Source organism: Rhinatrema bivittatum, chromosome 1, assembly GCF_901001135.1.
Source record: "Rhinatrema bivittatum chromosome 1, aRhiBiv1.1, whole genome shotgun sequence".
Lineage (NCBI taxonomy): Eukaryota > Metazoa > Chordata > Amphibia > Gymnophiona > Rhinatrematidae > Rhinatrema > Rhinatrema bivittatum.
This window is the reverse complement of record NC_042615.1, coordinates 787,956,690-787,969,386: the sequence shown is the minus strand read 5'-3', so window position 1 is coordinate 787,969,386 and position 12,697 is coordinate 787,956,690. Positions and strand designations below refer to the sequence as shown.

The 12,697-nt window shown below is 46.5% G+C and overlaps 1 protein-coding gene across 1 annotated transcript in view; it reads right to left on the bottom strand.

Annotated features, from left to right (window-relative positions):
* The window catches only part of LOXHD1 (lipoxygenase homology domains 1), a 557,082-nt gene extending 544,949 nt beyond the window's left edge, over positions 1–12,133 (bottom strand). Inside the window, exon 1 of the mRNA XM_029580624.1 lies at positions 12,001–12,133. The gene's annotated coding sequence lies outside the window, so the exon portion shown is untranslated. The remainder of the gene's footprint in view (positions 1–12,000) is intronic.
* Between the last annotated feature and the right edge of the window lie 564 nt (positions 12,134–12,697).

Here is a 12,697-nt window from a genome sequence, read left to right as displayed (position 1 = left end):
TTGGCTTGGGGCTTTGATGGATCGACGGCTGGATATGTTGGGAGAGGCTCTGGCAGGGCTTGCTTTGTGGTGGTCCAAGCTGAGATCCCATCCGGTGCTTGGCGGTCAACACACCTGTTCCAGGGGCTCCCTGGGCACTACATGGGCGGAAACCAGAGTTATCGGCACCTGTCCAGTGGCAATTTTGTAAACAAAAGTGTTTACATTATTGTTAGGGACTCTAATAAATGGCTGCAGCCTTTGCATTCAAATTATGTGTCGCGTTTTCCTTGTGTATAATTGGTGGAGTCCAGCTGGGGTGGGGAGCGGAATAGAGCCCAGGGGTGACCGGGTAGCCTTGTTAATGGGTGGCCCCCCAGCACGGATGTTTAGGCGCCGCAAACAACCAGGTGCCCGATGCACCCGTACGGGATGCCGCTGTGTTGGTGCCATGCCTTCGCTTGGAGGGGAGGGGGTCCTGACCCTGTCCCCCTCCGCGTGCTGCTAGGAATGGTGCTGGCATCGTGCTGCCGGTGCTGCGGGGTGGTGGCACCACCAATGATGTCACTTCCACCCGATTGACCCGGCATAGGGAGTGGTGACTTCATCAAGACATGCCCGATGCTGGGTCACCTGATTGGCTGGGGGGGAGAGCACATGCCGCTGCGTTGGGGGAAGGATGGCCAGTGGGCAATTTAAAACCTCAGCCTCTTCCTCCTCGGCCAAGTGGAGAGGTTTCGGTTTTTGGAGCTCCATGCCTGGTGTTCCGGGTGAGTCCTCAGAAGCTCTAAGAGGTTTGACCACTTCCTTGCTTTAAAAGAAGTTTGAGCTTCTGTAGCTTTCTGCGGGGAACTTTCCAGTTGGACCTTGGGCTATGCAGCCCATTAAGCTCTAAATATTAGAGCTGCCCACCATTTTCTGGTGTGCTCCTGCCAGATGCTGTCATGCTCCAAAATAAATAAATAAAATAAAAACTTAATTTGTTGCGAGTCGGCTGATACCCGTCTGGGTTGCATTTATTGTAAGGAGGTGCTGCCAACGCTTGTACAGATGTCCCTGAGGTCCAGCTCCTCAGCTGTAGCTCAGCAGGCCCCAGCACAAGTCGCTACGGGTGATTTAGGCACCCCCATCACCGAGGTGCCCATTGGTCCAGAACCCTCTGATTCCGACCTCATGGTCCTCCTGCCCATTGGCGTTTCTGACTGCAGGGGAGCTAGCAGCTGATGGGGAGGAGGTAGGGCAACTGGTCCACCTCGAGGAGCAAAAGTTACTAATAAGGGAACCACGAAGCATGGGAGAAAGTCCCAAAAGACCCCTATTGGAAAGCATAATTTGGCTAATTTGGTAAAAAAAAATGGAGGCCAAGGAGGAATACCATTGGAGGGTAGCAGCAGCAGCAGCAGCATCGGTGCTCTCAACACCGATACAACACAGCTCACCCCCAAGGAAATCAAGGATCAGGCAGTCACCCAGATGCAAGTCGTCCCGCCTTACCTTACTAATGTGGTACCTGATACAGGTGTGCAAAGTCCGGCTGGCCACGTGGAACATGCCAGCAGCTCCTAGTGAGCCCAGCATTAGGAACTCACGTAGCCCAAGGGATGAGATGCGGTGCAGATCCCCATCCTGGCAGGTCTCCCACTCACCTATTGAGCGTTTCCACACCAGTCCTGGCCCATGGCACAGGCCGTACCGGTGGCCCTCCTATGACGGTCACCCCTATGGGGATCCGGATGGCATCATGCATTACTGAGAATACAGGCCTTATGATGTCGACCCACAGCCCAGGTGGGATAGATGGCTTCACATTCCCCAACTGCATTTTGATCTCTACCACCCCCGCACTGAGATTTCTCACCATACCCTGATAGTGGTGAGGAATTCAGAGGTAGCCACAATTGCAGAGAGCGGCCTGCAGTGCCTTTGGACGGCCCACAGTGAGATGGAGATGGCAGTCTGAGACAATGCTCATTGACAGTGCACTCAGCAGAGTCCCATCACAGTGTCGCTGCTCGCAGATCCTTGACACCCAAGCTGCTATTAAGGATCCCTTCACCATTAGCACTGCCTGAAGAGGAACAGAGTAAGCCCGATGTGGAAGACGTAGAAGACGTTCTCCTGAAAGAACGCAAAGGCAAGGATTGGCTCAAACGGCCGAGGCAGAGGCAGGTGTAGTTTTCATCTTCCTCACTTAGCAGCTGTTCCAGCTCCTTCTCTTCTTCCTCCAGAAGTTTAGGATCTGCTTCTACAGAGTGCTGGTGTGACTAAGAGGATGCTATCCACTCTCATGAGTGACCAGAACATGAACTTTGGGAACTGGTGCCCAGGCCCCTTAGGCACTGTATCAGACATAGGCACTACACTGATTTGTTCCGCCTGATGGAGGGATAGGAGGCATGGCCAGAGAAAGGATCTGGAAGCAGCCAAGCCCACTCATAGAGAGCTCATAAACTGGGTGCATGCTTTCGCACAACTGGCCTCAATCATGGTGCGTTCAGAGCCTGCTATGATGCAGCCTTTGCTTTCTTACTTAGACACTATCCTGGGTGCATACAGAGAATACAGTGGTTTAGCATGGCTCAACTACGACGAAGCCTTCCACGAGAGAATGGCTAGGAGGTCTGCCATGTTGTGGGGAAGACAGGACATCAGCCTGTGGCTCATAAAAATGACTACATGGGCTGCCGACTCCAAGGCCAGTTCACTGCTCTTTCGTAGTGAGCCAATGCGCAGCAGGCAAGCTAAGTATTTGCAAGGCATAAGCAGTGCTTGCTGGAAATACAACCGTGGTGCCTGCTCTATGGCCAATTGCAGATATAAACATGTCTACAGTCAATGCGCCGCACCCCATGAGTCTAACAAATGTCTGCTCTATGACCGATTGAAGATATAAACACATCTCCGACCGATGCGCCGCACCATACTAGGCTAACAAATGTCCGCACAGCGACAAGTGAGGGGAAGGAATAGGCCCTAGCCCCAATCCTCGTGAGATGGCAAGCAATGATTCCATGGTTAGATCGTCATCCCAGTAAGGCCGGGGCAAATACTGTACTGGGCGGTTTTCAAGAGGGTTTCCTTATTCTCTTCACAGAATAGCTATAGTATGTTAAGGTGGCCAACGCTCCTTCAGCACACATTCTGGCTGACTTCGTCCGGGAGAAGCTCGGAAATAAAGTTCAGATTGGGCGTCTAGCCGGCCCATTCACTCAGCCTCCTTTAGGACACCTGGTGCTGTCCCCTCTAGCAATCATTCCCAAAAAGGAGCCCAGAAAATACAGGCTCATACACAACCTTTCTCACCCACTCGGAGCTTCGTAAACGATCATATTCCCTCGGAATACTGCTCAGTGCAAAACTTGTCCTTTGACACCGTGTTGGACTTGTTAAGATCCTGCGGTCAGGGTGCCCTTATGGCTAATGCAGACATCAAGTCTGCATTTAGACTGCTTCCGGTTCACCCGAGCAGTTTCCCTCTACTCGGCTTCCAATTCGAGGGCGGTTTTTACTATGAAAAGTGTTTGCCAATGGGATGCTCAATTTTGTGCGTCTGTTTTGAAACTTTCAGTACCTTCCTTCACGGGGCAACTGAGGAGGCATCCATCGCTAGTTCACTATTTGGATGATTTCCTATTCATAGGAAAAAAGGGTTTGCTGGAATGCATTAAGCTATTCCACACTTTTCGCAAACTGGCGAGCAGATTTGGTGTCCCTTTGGCGGAAGATAAGTCCCTTGGCCCGGTAATTGTCTTCACTTTCCTAGGGATCGAACCTGATTCCACACATATGGAATCCAGAATTCCAAGCGACAAATTAACAAAACTGTCAGAGCTAGTGGCTGCCACACACTGAGACACATGATGTCTCTCATAGGCTGCCTCGCTTTCACTGTACGGGTTATTCCCATGGACAAGATTTTCCTGCGTTGTTTAATTCAGTCCACAGTAGACCTGGCTCATGGCCACTACCACTTGTGGGTTAGTATGCCCATTAAGGAAGACCTGAAACTATGGTCCAAGTTCCTCAGAGACTTCAATGGTGTCTTAGCCCAGCTCCCTAGCCTGGTCAGCAGCAATGACCTTCAGTTGTACTCTGACACATTAGGAGGCATTGGATTTGGTGTCTGTTTTAGGGGAGATTGGTGTAAAGAAAAGTAATTAAAATTAAATTCAAACCCAATGCTGTCTGCTTTCTCTGGCCCAACCTTCTATTATAGTAGTACCTCTCAAACAATTCTTGCTCCTTCACTCTCTGACTTAGAACTAAGGATGTGAATCAGGCTTCGGACGATTGAAAATATCGTCAATATTTTCAAAATTGTCAGAAATCGGGGGCTCCCCCGAAACGATAGGAAAACCCCACGATATTGATCGTGGGGGTTCTCTTATTGTTTTGGGGGAGGGTGGGAAAAATGGCACACAAAAATAACCCCTAAACCCACCCCAACCCTTTAAAACTAATCCCTTTGCTTCCCCCACCCTCCCGACCCCCCCAAAAACATTTTACAGGTACCTGGTGGTCTAGTGGGGGTCCCAGGAGCGATCTCCCGCTCCCGGGCCGTCGGCTGCCACTAATCGAAATGGCGCCAATGGCCCTTTGCCCTTACCATGTGACAGGGTATCCGTGCCATTGGCCAGCCCCTGTCACATGGTAGGAGCACTGGATGGCCCGCGCCATTTTTAAAGATGGCGCTGGCCATCCAGTGCTCCTACCATGGGATTCGTTTTAAAGGGTCGGGGTGGGTTTTTTGTTTATCGGCTCGGGCGCAACCGATAAACAAAACCGCGATCGGGCCTGATGAAAATAAACCCAAATGTGAATCGGAACCAGAATCCGAACCGATTCCGGTTCCGATTCACATCTCTACTTAGAACTCTCACTAATCTATTCTAAGCTTGTCTAGATCTATTCTGATTTATAACACTAGGGTTCTCTTAATCTACAGTGTCTCTTGTGCTATATTGCAGGGACCTCTTAGGTTCCCTTATACTATCATATACAGGCTATTTCTGTCATTATGCATTCTGCCTCTCTTTACTCTGAAAATCATACAAAAGTTGGTGATAAGATTGAGATATGTTCCTTCAGCTTGTATGAAAGCAGCAGGTAGGATTGCCAACTAGTTCCACTTCAGTTGATCAGGCTGATCCAGTCCTGGTTTTACTCCATTGCACAAATCATATTATAGTTTTGTTGTTCCATAGCAAACTCAGAACTGCAAGTCTATTCATACAATGGCTTTAAATCAGAACTGAATCAGCCTGTCCAGCAGCAATGGATCCAGTTGGCTACTCTTAACAACAGACAGGGTGGTCAATCCTCTAAGATTGTCCTGCATTGAAGGTTAACCCCTGGGAAACTGCTGTAAGGAATTCTGGAAAAAAACCTCTTAATTCTAAAAACTAAATCTTAAATGTTCTCATTAGTTTCATATATTTCTGGAGATTACGGTCCAACCGGTGTTTGCAATGCCAAGTTTGAGAAGCAAATGAGCAAAAGCACCCCATTACAGCCCTCACAAATTCCTCTAAAAACCTACTTGTTAACATCTCATTTTATTTTGCATCTACCCCCTCTTCACTCCCCCCCTTCTCCCTTCCTCTTCTTTGCCACACAGACTCACTCCTCCAGCTTGCAAGCTTCTTCCTGAACACCTTTTTCCTCTCTACCACTTCGACTTGTGCAGCTGATCGCTGCTCCAGCAGAGGTGCGCAGACTGTTCTGGGTTTGGCTGCTCTCGGGCAGTGGTAACTGAGGCTGCCTCCTCTGGCATGAGTTTCCTTATCAGGAATCAGAGGAGTGAGGAGGCATACAGGGGTCAGGGGGAAGGCATAATTGCACTCGCAAGTATCAGGTGAGGTACCAGTAACATTTTGCAACTGGCATTTTAGAAGGCTGCTCAGTTATAGCAGACTCAGCTTTTATAAAATGAATGCAATAACATTTATTTATTTTTCCTCCTCCTGCCACTAGGTTTGCCAGCTCTGGAGCTTATTTGTGGAGGTTGAAGTGGATCCCAATCAGGCCTATGCACATGTACCAAAAGATAAGGAGAAGAGGAATTACAGGTATCTACATGATACTGAACAGGAGAGAAGGAGGAGGACTTGTGTCTTTTAGGTACAGTGAGGAAACTGAGGAGTTCTAAGGAGAAAACTACAAGAAGAAGGTAGGAGCTAAAATGACTGTGTAATATAAATTCCATCTAAGGATACAGCACCTGCATTGGGAGAGAAGCCATTAACTTTCCCTATTTCCAATGGGAGGAAAGATATACATCCACTTAATAAGTAAAGTAAAATGTTTTTGGGGGGGTCGGGAGGGTGGGGGAAGCAAAGGGATTAGTTTTAAAGGGTCGGGGTGGGTTTAGGGGTTATTTTTGTGTGCCGTTTTTCCCTCCCTCCCCCAAAACAATAAGAGAACCCCCATGATCAATATCGTGGGGTTTTCCTATCGTTTCGGGGGAGCCCCTGATTTCTGACGATTTTGAAAATATCGATGATATTTTCAATCGTCCGAAGCCTGATTCACATCCTTAGTTCTAAGTCAGAGAGTGAAGGAGCAAGAATTGTTTGAGAGGAACTACTATAATAGAAGGTTGGGCCAGAGAAAGCAGACAGCATTGGGTTTGAATTTAACTTTAATTACTTTCCTTTACACCAATCTCCCCTAAAACAGACACCAAATCCAATGCCTCCTGATGTGTCAGAGTACAACTGAAGGTCATTGCTGCTGACTAGGCTAGGGAGCTAGGCTAAGACACCATTGAGGTCTCTGAGGAGCTTGGACCATAGCTTCAGGTCTTCCTTAATGGGCATACTAACCCACAAGTGGTAGTGGCCATGAGCCAGGTCTATCATGGACTGAATTAAACAACGCAGGAAAATCTTGTGCATGGGAATAACCCTTACAGCGAAAGCGAGGCAGCCTATGAGAGACATCATGTGTCTCAGTGTAACTTTCCTGCTGCAAGAACCTGGCAATCACCCAACCACCAAGAAGACCCCATGCTACTGATGGAATTAATAGCAGTGGCTATTCCCTAAGTAAACTTGATTAATAGCTGTTAATAACAGTGTTCCATCTTTAATAGAAATTTGAGATATGGCCTCTGGAATCGTTACAGGGGTTATTCACAGAAATCATGCAAAATGCATTAAAAGGTAAAGTGAGCCTTTCACCCTTCAAAAAATAAGATTCACAATATTTCTGGTGATTTTTCAGCATCGTTTTCTTTATGCAATGTAACTGCAGGTTGCGTGCAATCAAGACTCTGACACATAAATAAACTGTGGTGAGCTGCTAGTTCTCTAAGCCCAGTCCCTGAAGCCAACTAAGGACTCAAGCATGTCCCCTGACACAGATTTATCGAAACATGAAATAATGTTGGGATTCTCTGGGACTCATTGTAAGATAAGTTGGGGCTTTCTTGGACCCGTTTACAAGTCAAGTTGTGCTTTTTCAACTTTGATTTTGAGACAATGAGTTTTGGATGCAACTGGTGAAGATTACACATTGTATGCAATTAAAAATTCTTTTAGAATTGGGACACTGGACCAATGATTATACCTATAACATCCTCACCAATTATTACAGTTGTTTGGGTCCTATATATGATGATCCTATTTCAATAACCAATATTGTATAAATAGTTTGGTTGGATTATTTGTTACATCACTTATAGATTCTGTCTAACTTTAATAATTCTGTTTTTCTTCAGATGGCAACCCTGGGCCATATTAAAGAGCCTGATCAGCCAAATCCATCATGAAATGTGTATGCCAATCATCTTTCTTTCCAATTCTAAATGAATAGCACCACAGAAAATAACCCAAAAGAACTGTTCTGCTGAATGTTAAGGGATCTGCTACATATGAGATTGAATGCTTACTAGTGTCTCCAATGTCACCCCTTACTTGATAAAATTGTAGATGTGCTGAAAATACACTTTTCGCCAGGCCCTCTGAAATTGTTTAGTTCTACCAGAGTTAGCGTGATTGCCACACTGGACCACTTAAACAATGACCTGGGTCAATGAAACTCACATAAGGGCTCCAAACAATAAAAAATAAAATAACACAATGTCTCTGTTTACTGTATCTTCGGATGTGCACAGCTACCCCTGAAAACAAAACACCTTTGGTTCCAATGATGGAGTGCTGATTGCTGTAATTTCTTCCCGCATTCAGTGAAGTGTTACAATTGTCTATGTACACAGAAATTTGCATTTTATTTGGTACCTGCATATCTGTGATTAGAGTTTTTCCAAACCATTGTTTATTTCTACTGTTGCAGTAAAGAATTTCTGACCCTGGTAAATGGTGTGTCCATCTCTGATTCTGCCAAATATCTCGGGGAATATTTATTGGATATGGGGCAATGGCATTCTCCAAAAAGAGTATGACACAAAATATCAAGGGAAAAAAGCAACAAAAAAGATAACATATAGATCTTTTCTGAGTTTTCCCATGAATTTCCAATTCATGAGTTAACCCATCATACATTTTCCATAGAAAAAGTCGGAAGGAAATTAACAAAAGATATAACATGTTTTCCTGGGTACAAATGGAGTTTGATTATTCCTCCCTCTGAACATGGCTGAAAGTATGTACGTTGGATGACAGAGTGAATACTTTTAGTGACGCCAAAAGTGGACAGAACTGGGAGGCGAGCTGAGGGCGGGGACGAGAACGTACATATGGGGGTTTCATTTTGAAATCCTCACATGTACTTTTGGGGGCTTATGTTGCACATACTTCCATGGAGGTATAAAAAGTGCACAGGTACTGTATACCCCCGGCTGAGTCCCTGCTGCAGGAAGCTTCTCTTTGAAAATTAACTTGTAGACCCATCCGGTACAAAAAACTGGCAGGCCTGCAAGCTCCCTATGGGGGTTCCATCATTTATTTATTTTATTTTATTTAATTTAACTGTTTTTATATACCGACATTCGATCGAGATATCACATTGGTTCACATGAAACAAGAAACCAATAAGGCAGGAACTGCTTATTTTACATTGTAACTAGGTAATTTACATTGTAACATGGTAAGTCAAGAAAAGTTATAGAGACCTAGCATAGCATGACAAATAAGGACTGTAAGGTGGGAGATATGCATAATTATTTATACACACAAGCACATGCCAGGGTCCCCTACTACGTAACTTTACTTCTACTATGGATGGCATGTAAGTCATATAACAAAACAAAACTTGGCTAGTCAGCGGGGTTTTAAGGGTCGGGGCTAATAGGGTAATAGAGAGGCAAGTTAACTAGGGGGTTTAGGAAGTCCTCTCCTTTACTGGGACGAACTAGGAACAAACTGGGGAAACAGGTTATTGCATCAGTGCGCATATCTACTAAAGTTCCTCCCACTTACGCACTCGAGTTGCCATTTGTGCGCAGATGCGTGCGTCAGTATAAAATCCTGCCCGCATGTACACATGTATATCCGATTTGATAACACAGAAGCGTATACGCGTATGTTATAAAATCGCCGCGTCCATGTGTGTTTGCTGGCAAACGCCCGCACATGTTCTCCCGCACACGGGACCTAAAGTTTTATTCCTGAATGTCGTTCATACCCTTCATCTCGTCTCCATTAAAACCAAAGGCGGAAGCTAGGAGCACACGTGTTCAGCATCTGTCTGATTTCTCCTTACTTAACCAGCCTAAAGTGTCAGGACTGGTTATCAGCGAGGATGTCCTCCCTCTCTCCTATGGTCCTATGGTCCAGACAAGACCTTTATGGGGCATCCCTGCTAGCTCCCTCTGGGGTATCTTTCCCTTCCCCCCTCCTCAGGAAAACCCAAGTCCCTCTCCCTTCGGGGTATCCCCATTCCTCCCTGCCTTCCTCCAGCACCACAAAAAGAGCCAAGCCTCCGAGGCATCCCCCACACCCTCCTTCCTCCCTTCCCCCCTGACACTGCCGCCTGCCTAGTGCTAGGCAGCATCATTTGCAGTCAGGCGGCCATGCCTGCCTAGCACTAGGCAGGCATGGCCGCCTGCCTAGTGCTAGGCAGCATCATTTGCAGTCAGGCGGCCATGCCTGCCAGCAGGAGGGCTCCACAGTGCCCACTGCTGGTGAAGAAGAGGTAGATGGAGTTTGGGAGGGATGTCGAGAGGTCCCAGAGGGGGGATCTGGGCTGGGAGAGAGCAGGGATGCTTCGGAGAGGGCAGGCTTGTCTCCTCTTGTGGGGGTGGGAAGGATGGGGTTGCCCCCAATAGGGCTCTCTGTCAGATGGGTGGCAGGGAGGGGGCGACAGGAATGAGGATGCCCTGGAGGTATCTGAGTCTTCTTGGGGGGGGGGGGGGAGGGGATGCCCTGGAGAAGACTTTTCTTCACAGAGGGATGGAGCCCCATATGGGGACCATCTGTACTGTGGGAGGGAGAAAGGAAATCCTTCCTGTTAATTGGAAGTTGTGAAATGAATCGACATAACACAAAATTTCGTTAGGGGGTTTATTTTGTTTTGGAGGCAAATGACATAACAAATTTCGATGAAGTTTTAAAACAGCATATCCCATCTACTCTGTCTTCTATGTTGCAGCGTTGTAAGCCCCATTTAATATCCGACCCTTCCCCCGTGCATTCTTGAATTCTGTTACTATTTCTGCCTGCATTTTTTTCCCATTGGTTGACTGTTCTAAGCATCCACATCCCTTACTGTGAAGAAATAGTTCTATAATGCTCCTCCTCATATCATGATCTCTTGTTCTACAGAGAAAAAGATTTGCTTTCTTGAGCATTATTAGTACTTTGAGGTACATGAATGAGTCTATCATATTCTCCCCCTCCCCAGAGCATGCATGTTTAGGTCTGTAAGTCTCATCTCAAAAGGCTTATGGTGTAGATTGTGAAATGTGAGTTTAAGACTCCTCACTGCCACTTACTCTATGTGTGATCTTGGGCAATTAATGTTTTTGTCTCCCTGTGCCTCAGTTTACACAACGGTATGATTTATGTACTTATAATAAGCCTCCTATGCAGGATAGTATCCAAGCTTTGCTGAAATCCCAATAAACAAAACCGCACCTAGTGCATGCCTTCCATCTAGTTCCCTAGTCTAGCCACCCAATCAAAGAAACAGTTCAAATTTGTTTGACATGATCTACTAGAACCATGCTTACTTGCATTTTGCAATCCCCTGGCTTCTAGATATTTCATTATCCTTTCTTTCAGTAGAATCTTCATTAATTTTCCCAGCGTTGAGTAAATAATTGGCCAGTATTCTCCAACCTCCTCTCTCTTAGCAGTTTTATGAGGAGAGACAACCCCCGCCTTTCTTCAGCCCTGTTGGACCATTCCTGCCTCCAAAGATTTATTGAACAGATCGTTTAGCAGACCTGAGAGAACCTTTCTGCGCTTCCTTAATAACCTTGGGTGTATTGTATCCAGCTCAGTAGCTTTGTCCACTTACAATTCTGCTCATTCTGCACACATTTTCTACTGTACTTTGTACTACAATATGTACAAAGGTACAATATGTGAGGTACTACAATATGTACAAAGATACTGTACATATTGTAGTACCTCACTACAATATGTACAGTATCTTTGCCACTGGAGATAAATTACTGAAAGAGTGTAGATCCTGTATTTTATTAAAACACCTCAGATACTCTGAGTCAGTGGTTCCCAGCCTAGTCCACGAAAGCACCTAAACAGTTTCGTTTTCAGGATATCTGTGATGGATATGCATGAAGTATATTTGCATGCACCAAATTCATTATGTATATCCTGAAAAACAGACTGGCCAGATTGCCAGCAGGACCCGGTTGAGAACTACTGTCCTAAGATATTGCAGAACTGTAGGTAATGATTTAGAACACCGGAGAAATGTTATCAAAACAACCGAGGCATATTGGTAACACAATTTCCTTATCGCAGTTCAGCTCATAACATTATTTTGATATAAAAAAAAAATGGCCACTAAATTATAAGCAGTGGAAAGAATGTACAGTTGCTACGATGAATGGCATTCTCTCTGTTAGGCTGGAAGGACTGGAAATGGTTTTACCTCAGTTCACAGGCAGTGATCTAAAATCCCCACTCTCAGCGTGCAATTTGCGCCAAGGACAAGCTCTGGAACTGGTCCCTTCTCACCCCCACCTCGTCTCGCCCAGCGCCTGGGATTAACTCGTGTGCACTGCAGTCTGGGACCCTGCCTGCGCGTCGGATTCTTGCCAATGGAGCAGAGAGACGGCGCGAGGCAGGTCTGGGAGGGAGCCGACCCGGGCGTGGCTGCGGCGGGGGAGGGAGCTGAATGTTGCAAGCAGTTGCTAAGGACGCACAAGCGCTGGTTGCCGAATAGCTCCAGGCAAAGAGAGAGGAGAGGTGAAGAGCTAGGCACGCTCCAGAGACAGACGGCGGGGAGAGGCAGCAAGAAGCAGGGAGCAGCCCGGAGACAGGCACAACCAGACGAGAGACATGGGAAGAGACAGAGCAAGGCCCAGCAAGTGACGGAGCAGCTGGGAACGATGCCCATCAAGAGGCAGGAGCAGCCAAGAGAGAGGCACAAGAGGAGACGTGGAGCGACCAGATGTCAGACACAGCAAAAGAAAGAGCAACTGAGAGCTAGGCACAGCAAGGGATAGAGCAAGGGAGACAATGACAGCGACAGTAGCCAACATTGGTTTTTTTTTATACAGTGCTGCACACCTTATAAAAATACGTTACAGTAATAAATAACAATATAAATAACTACATACAACTGG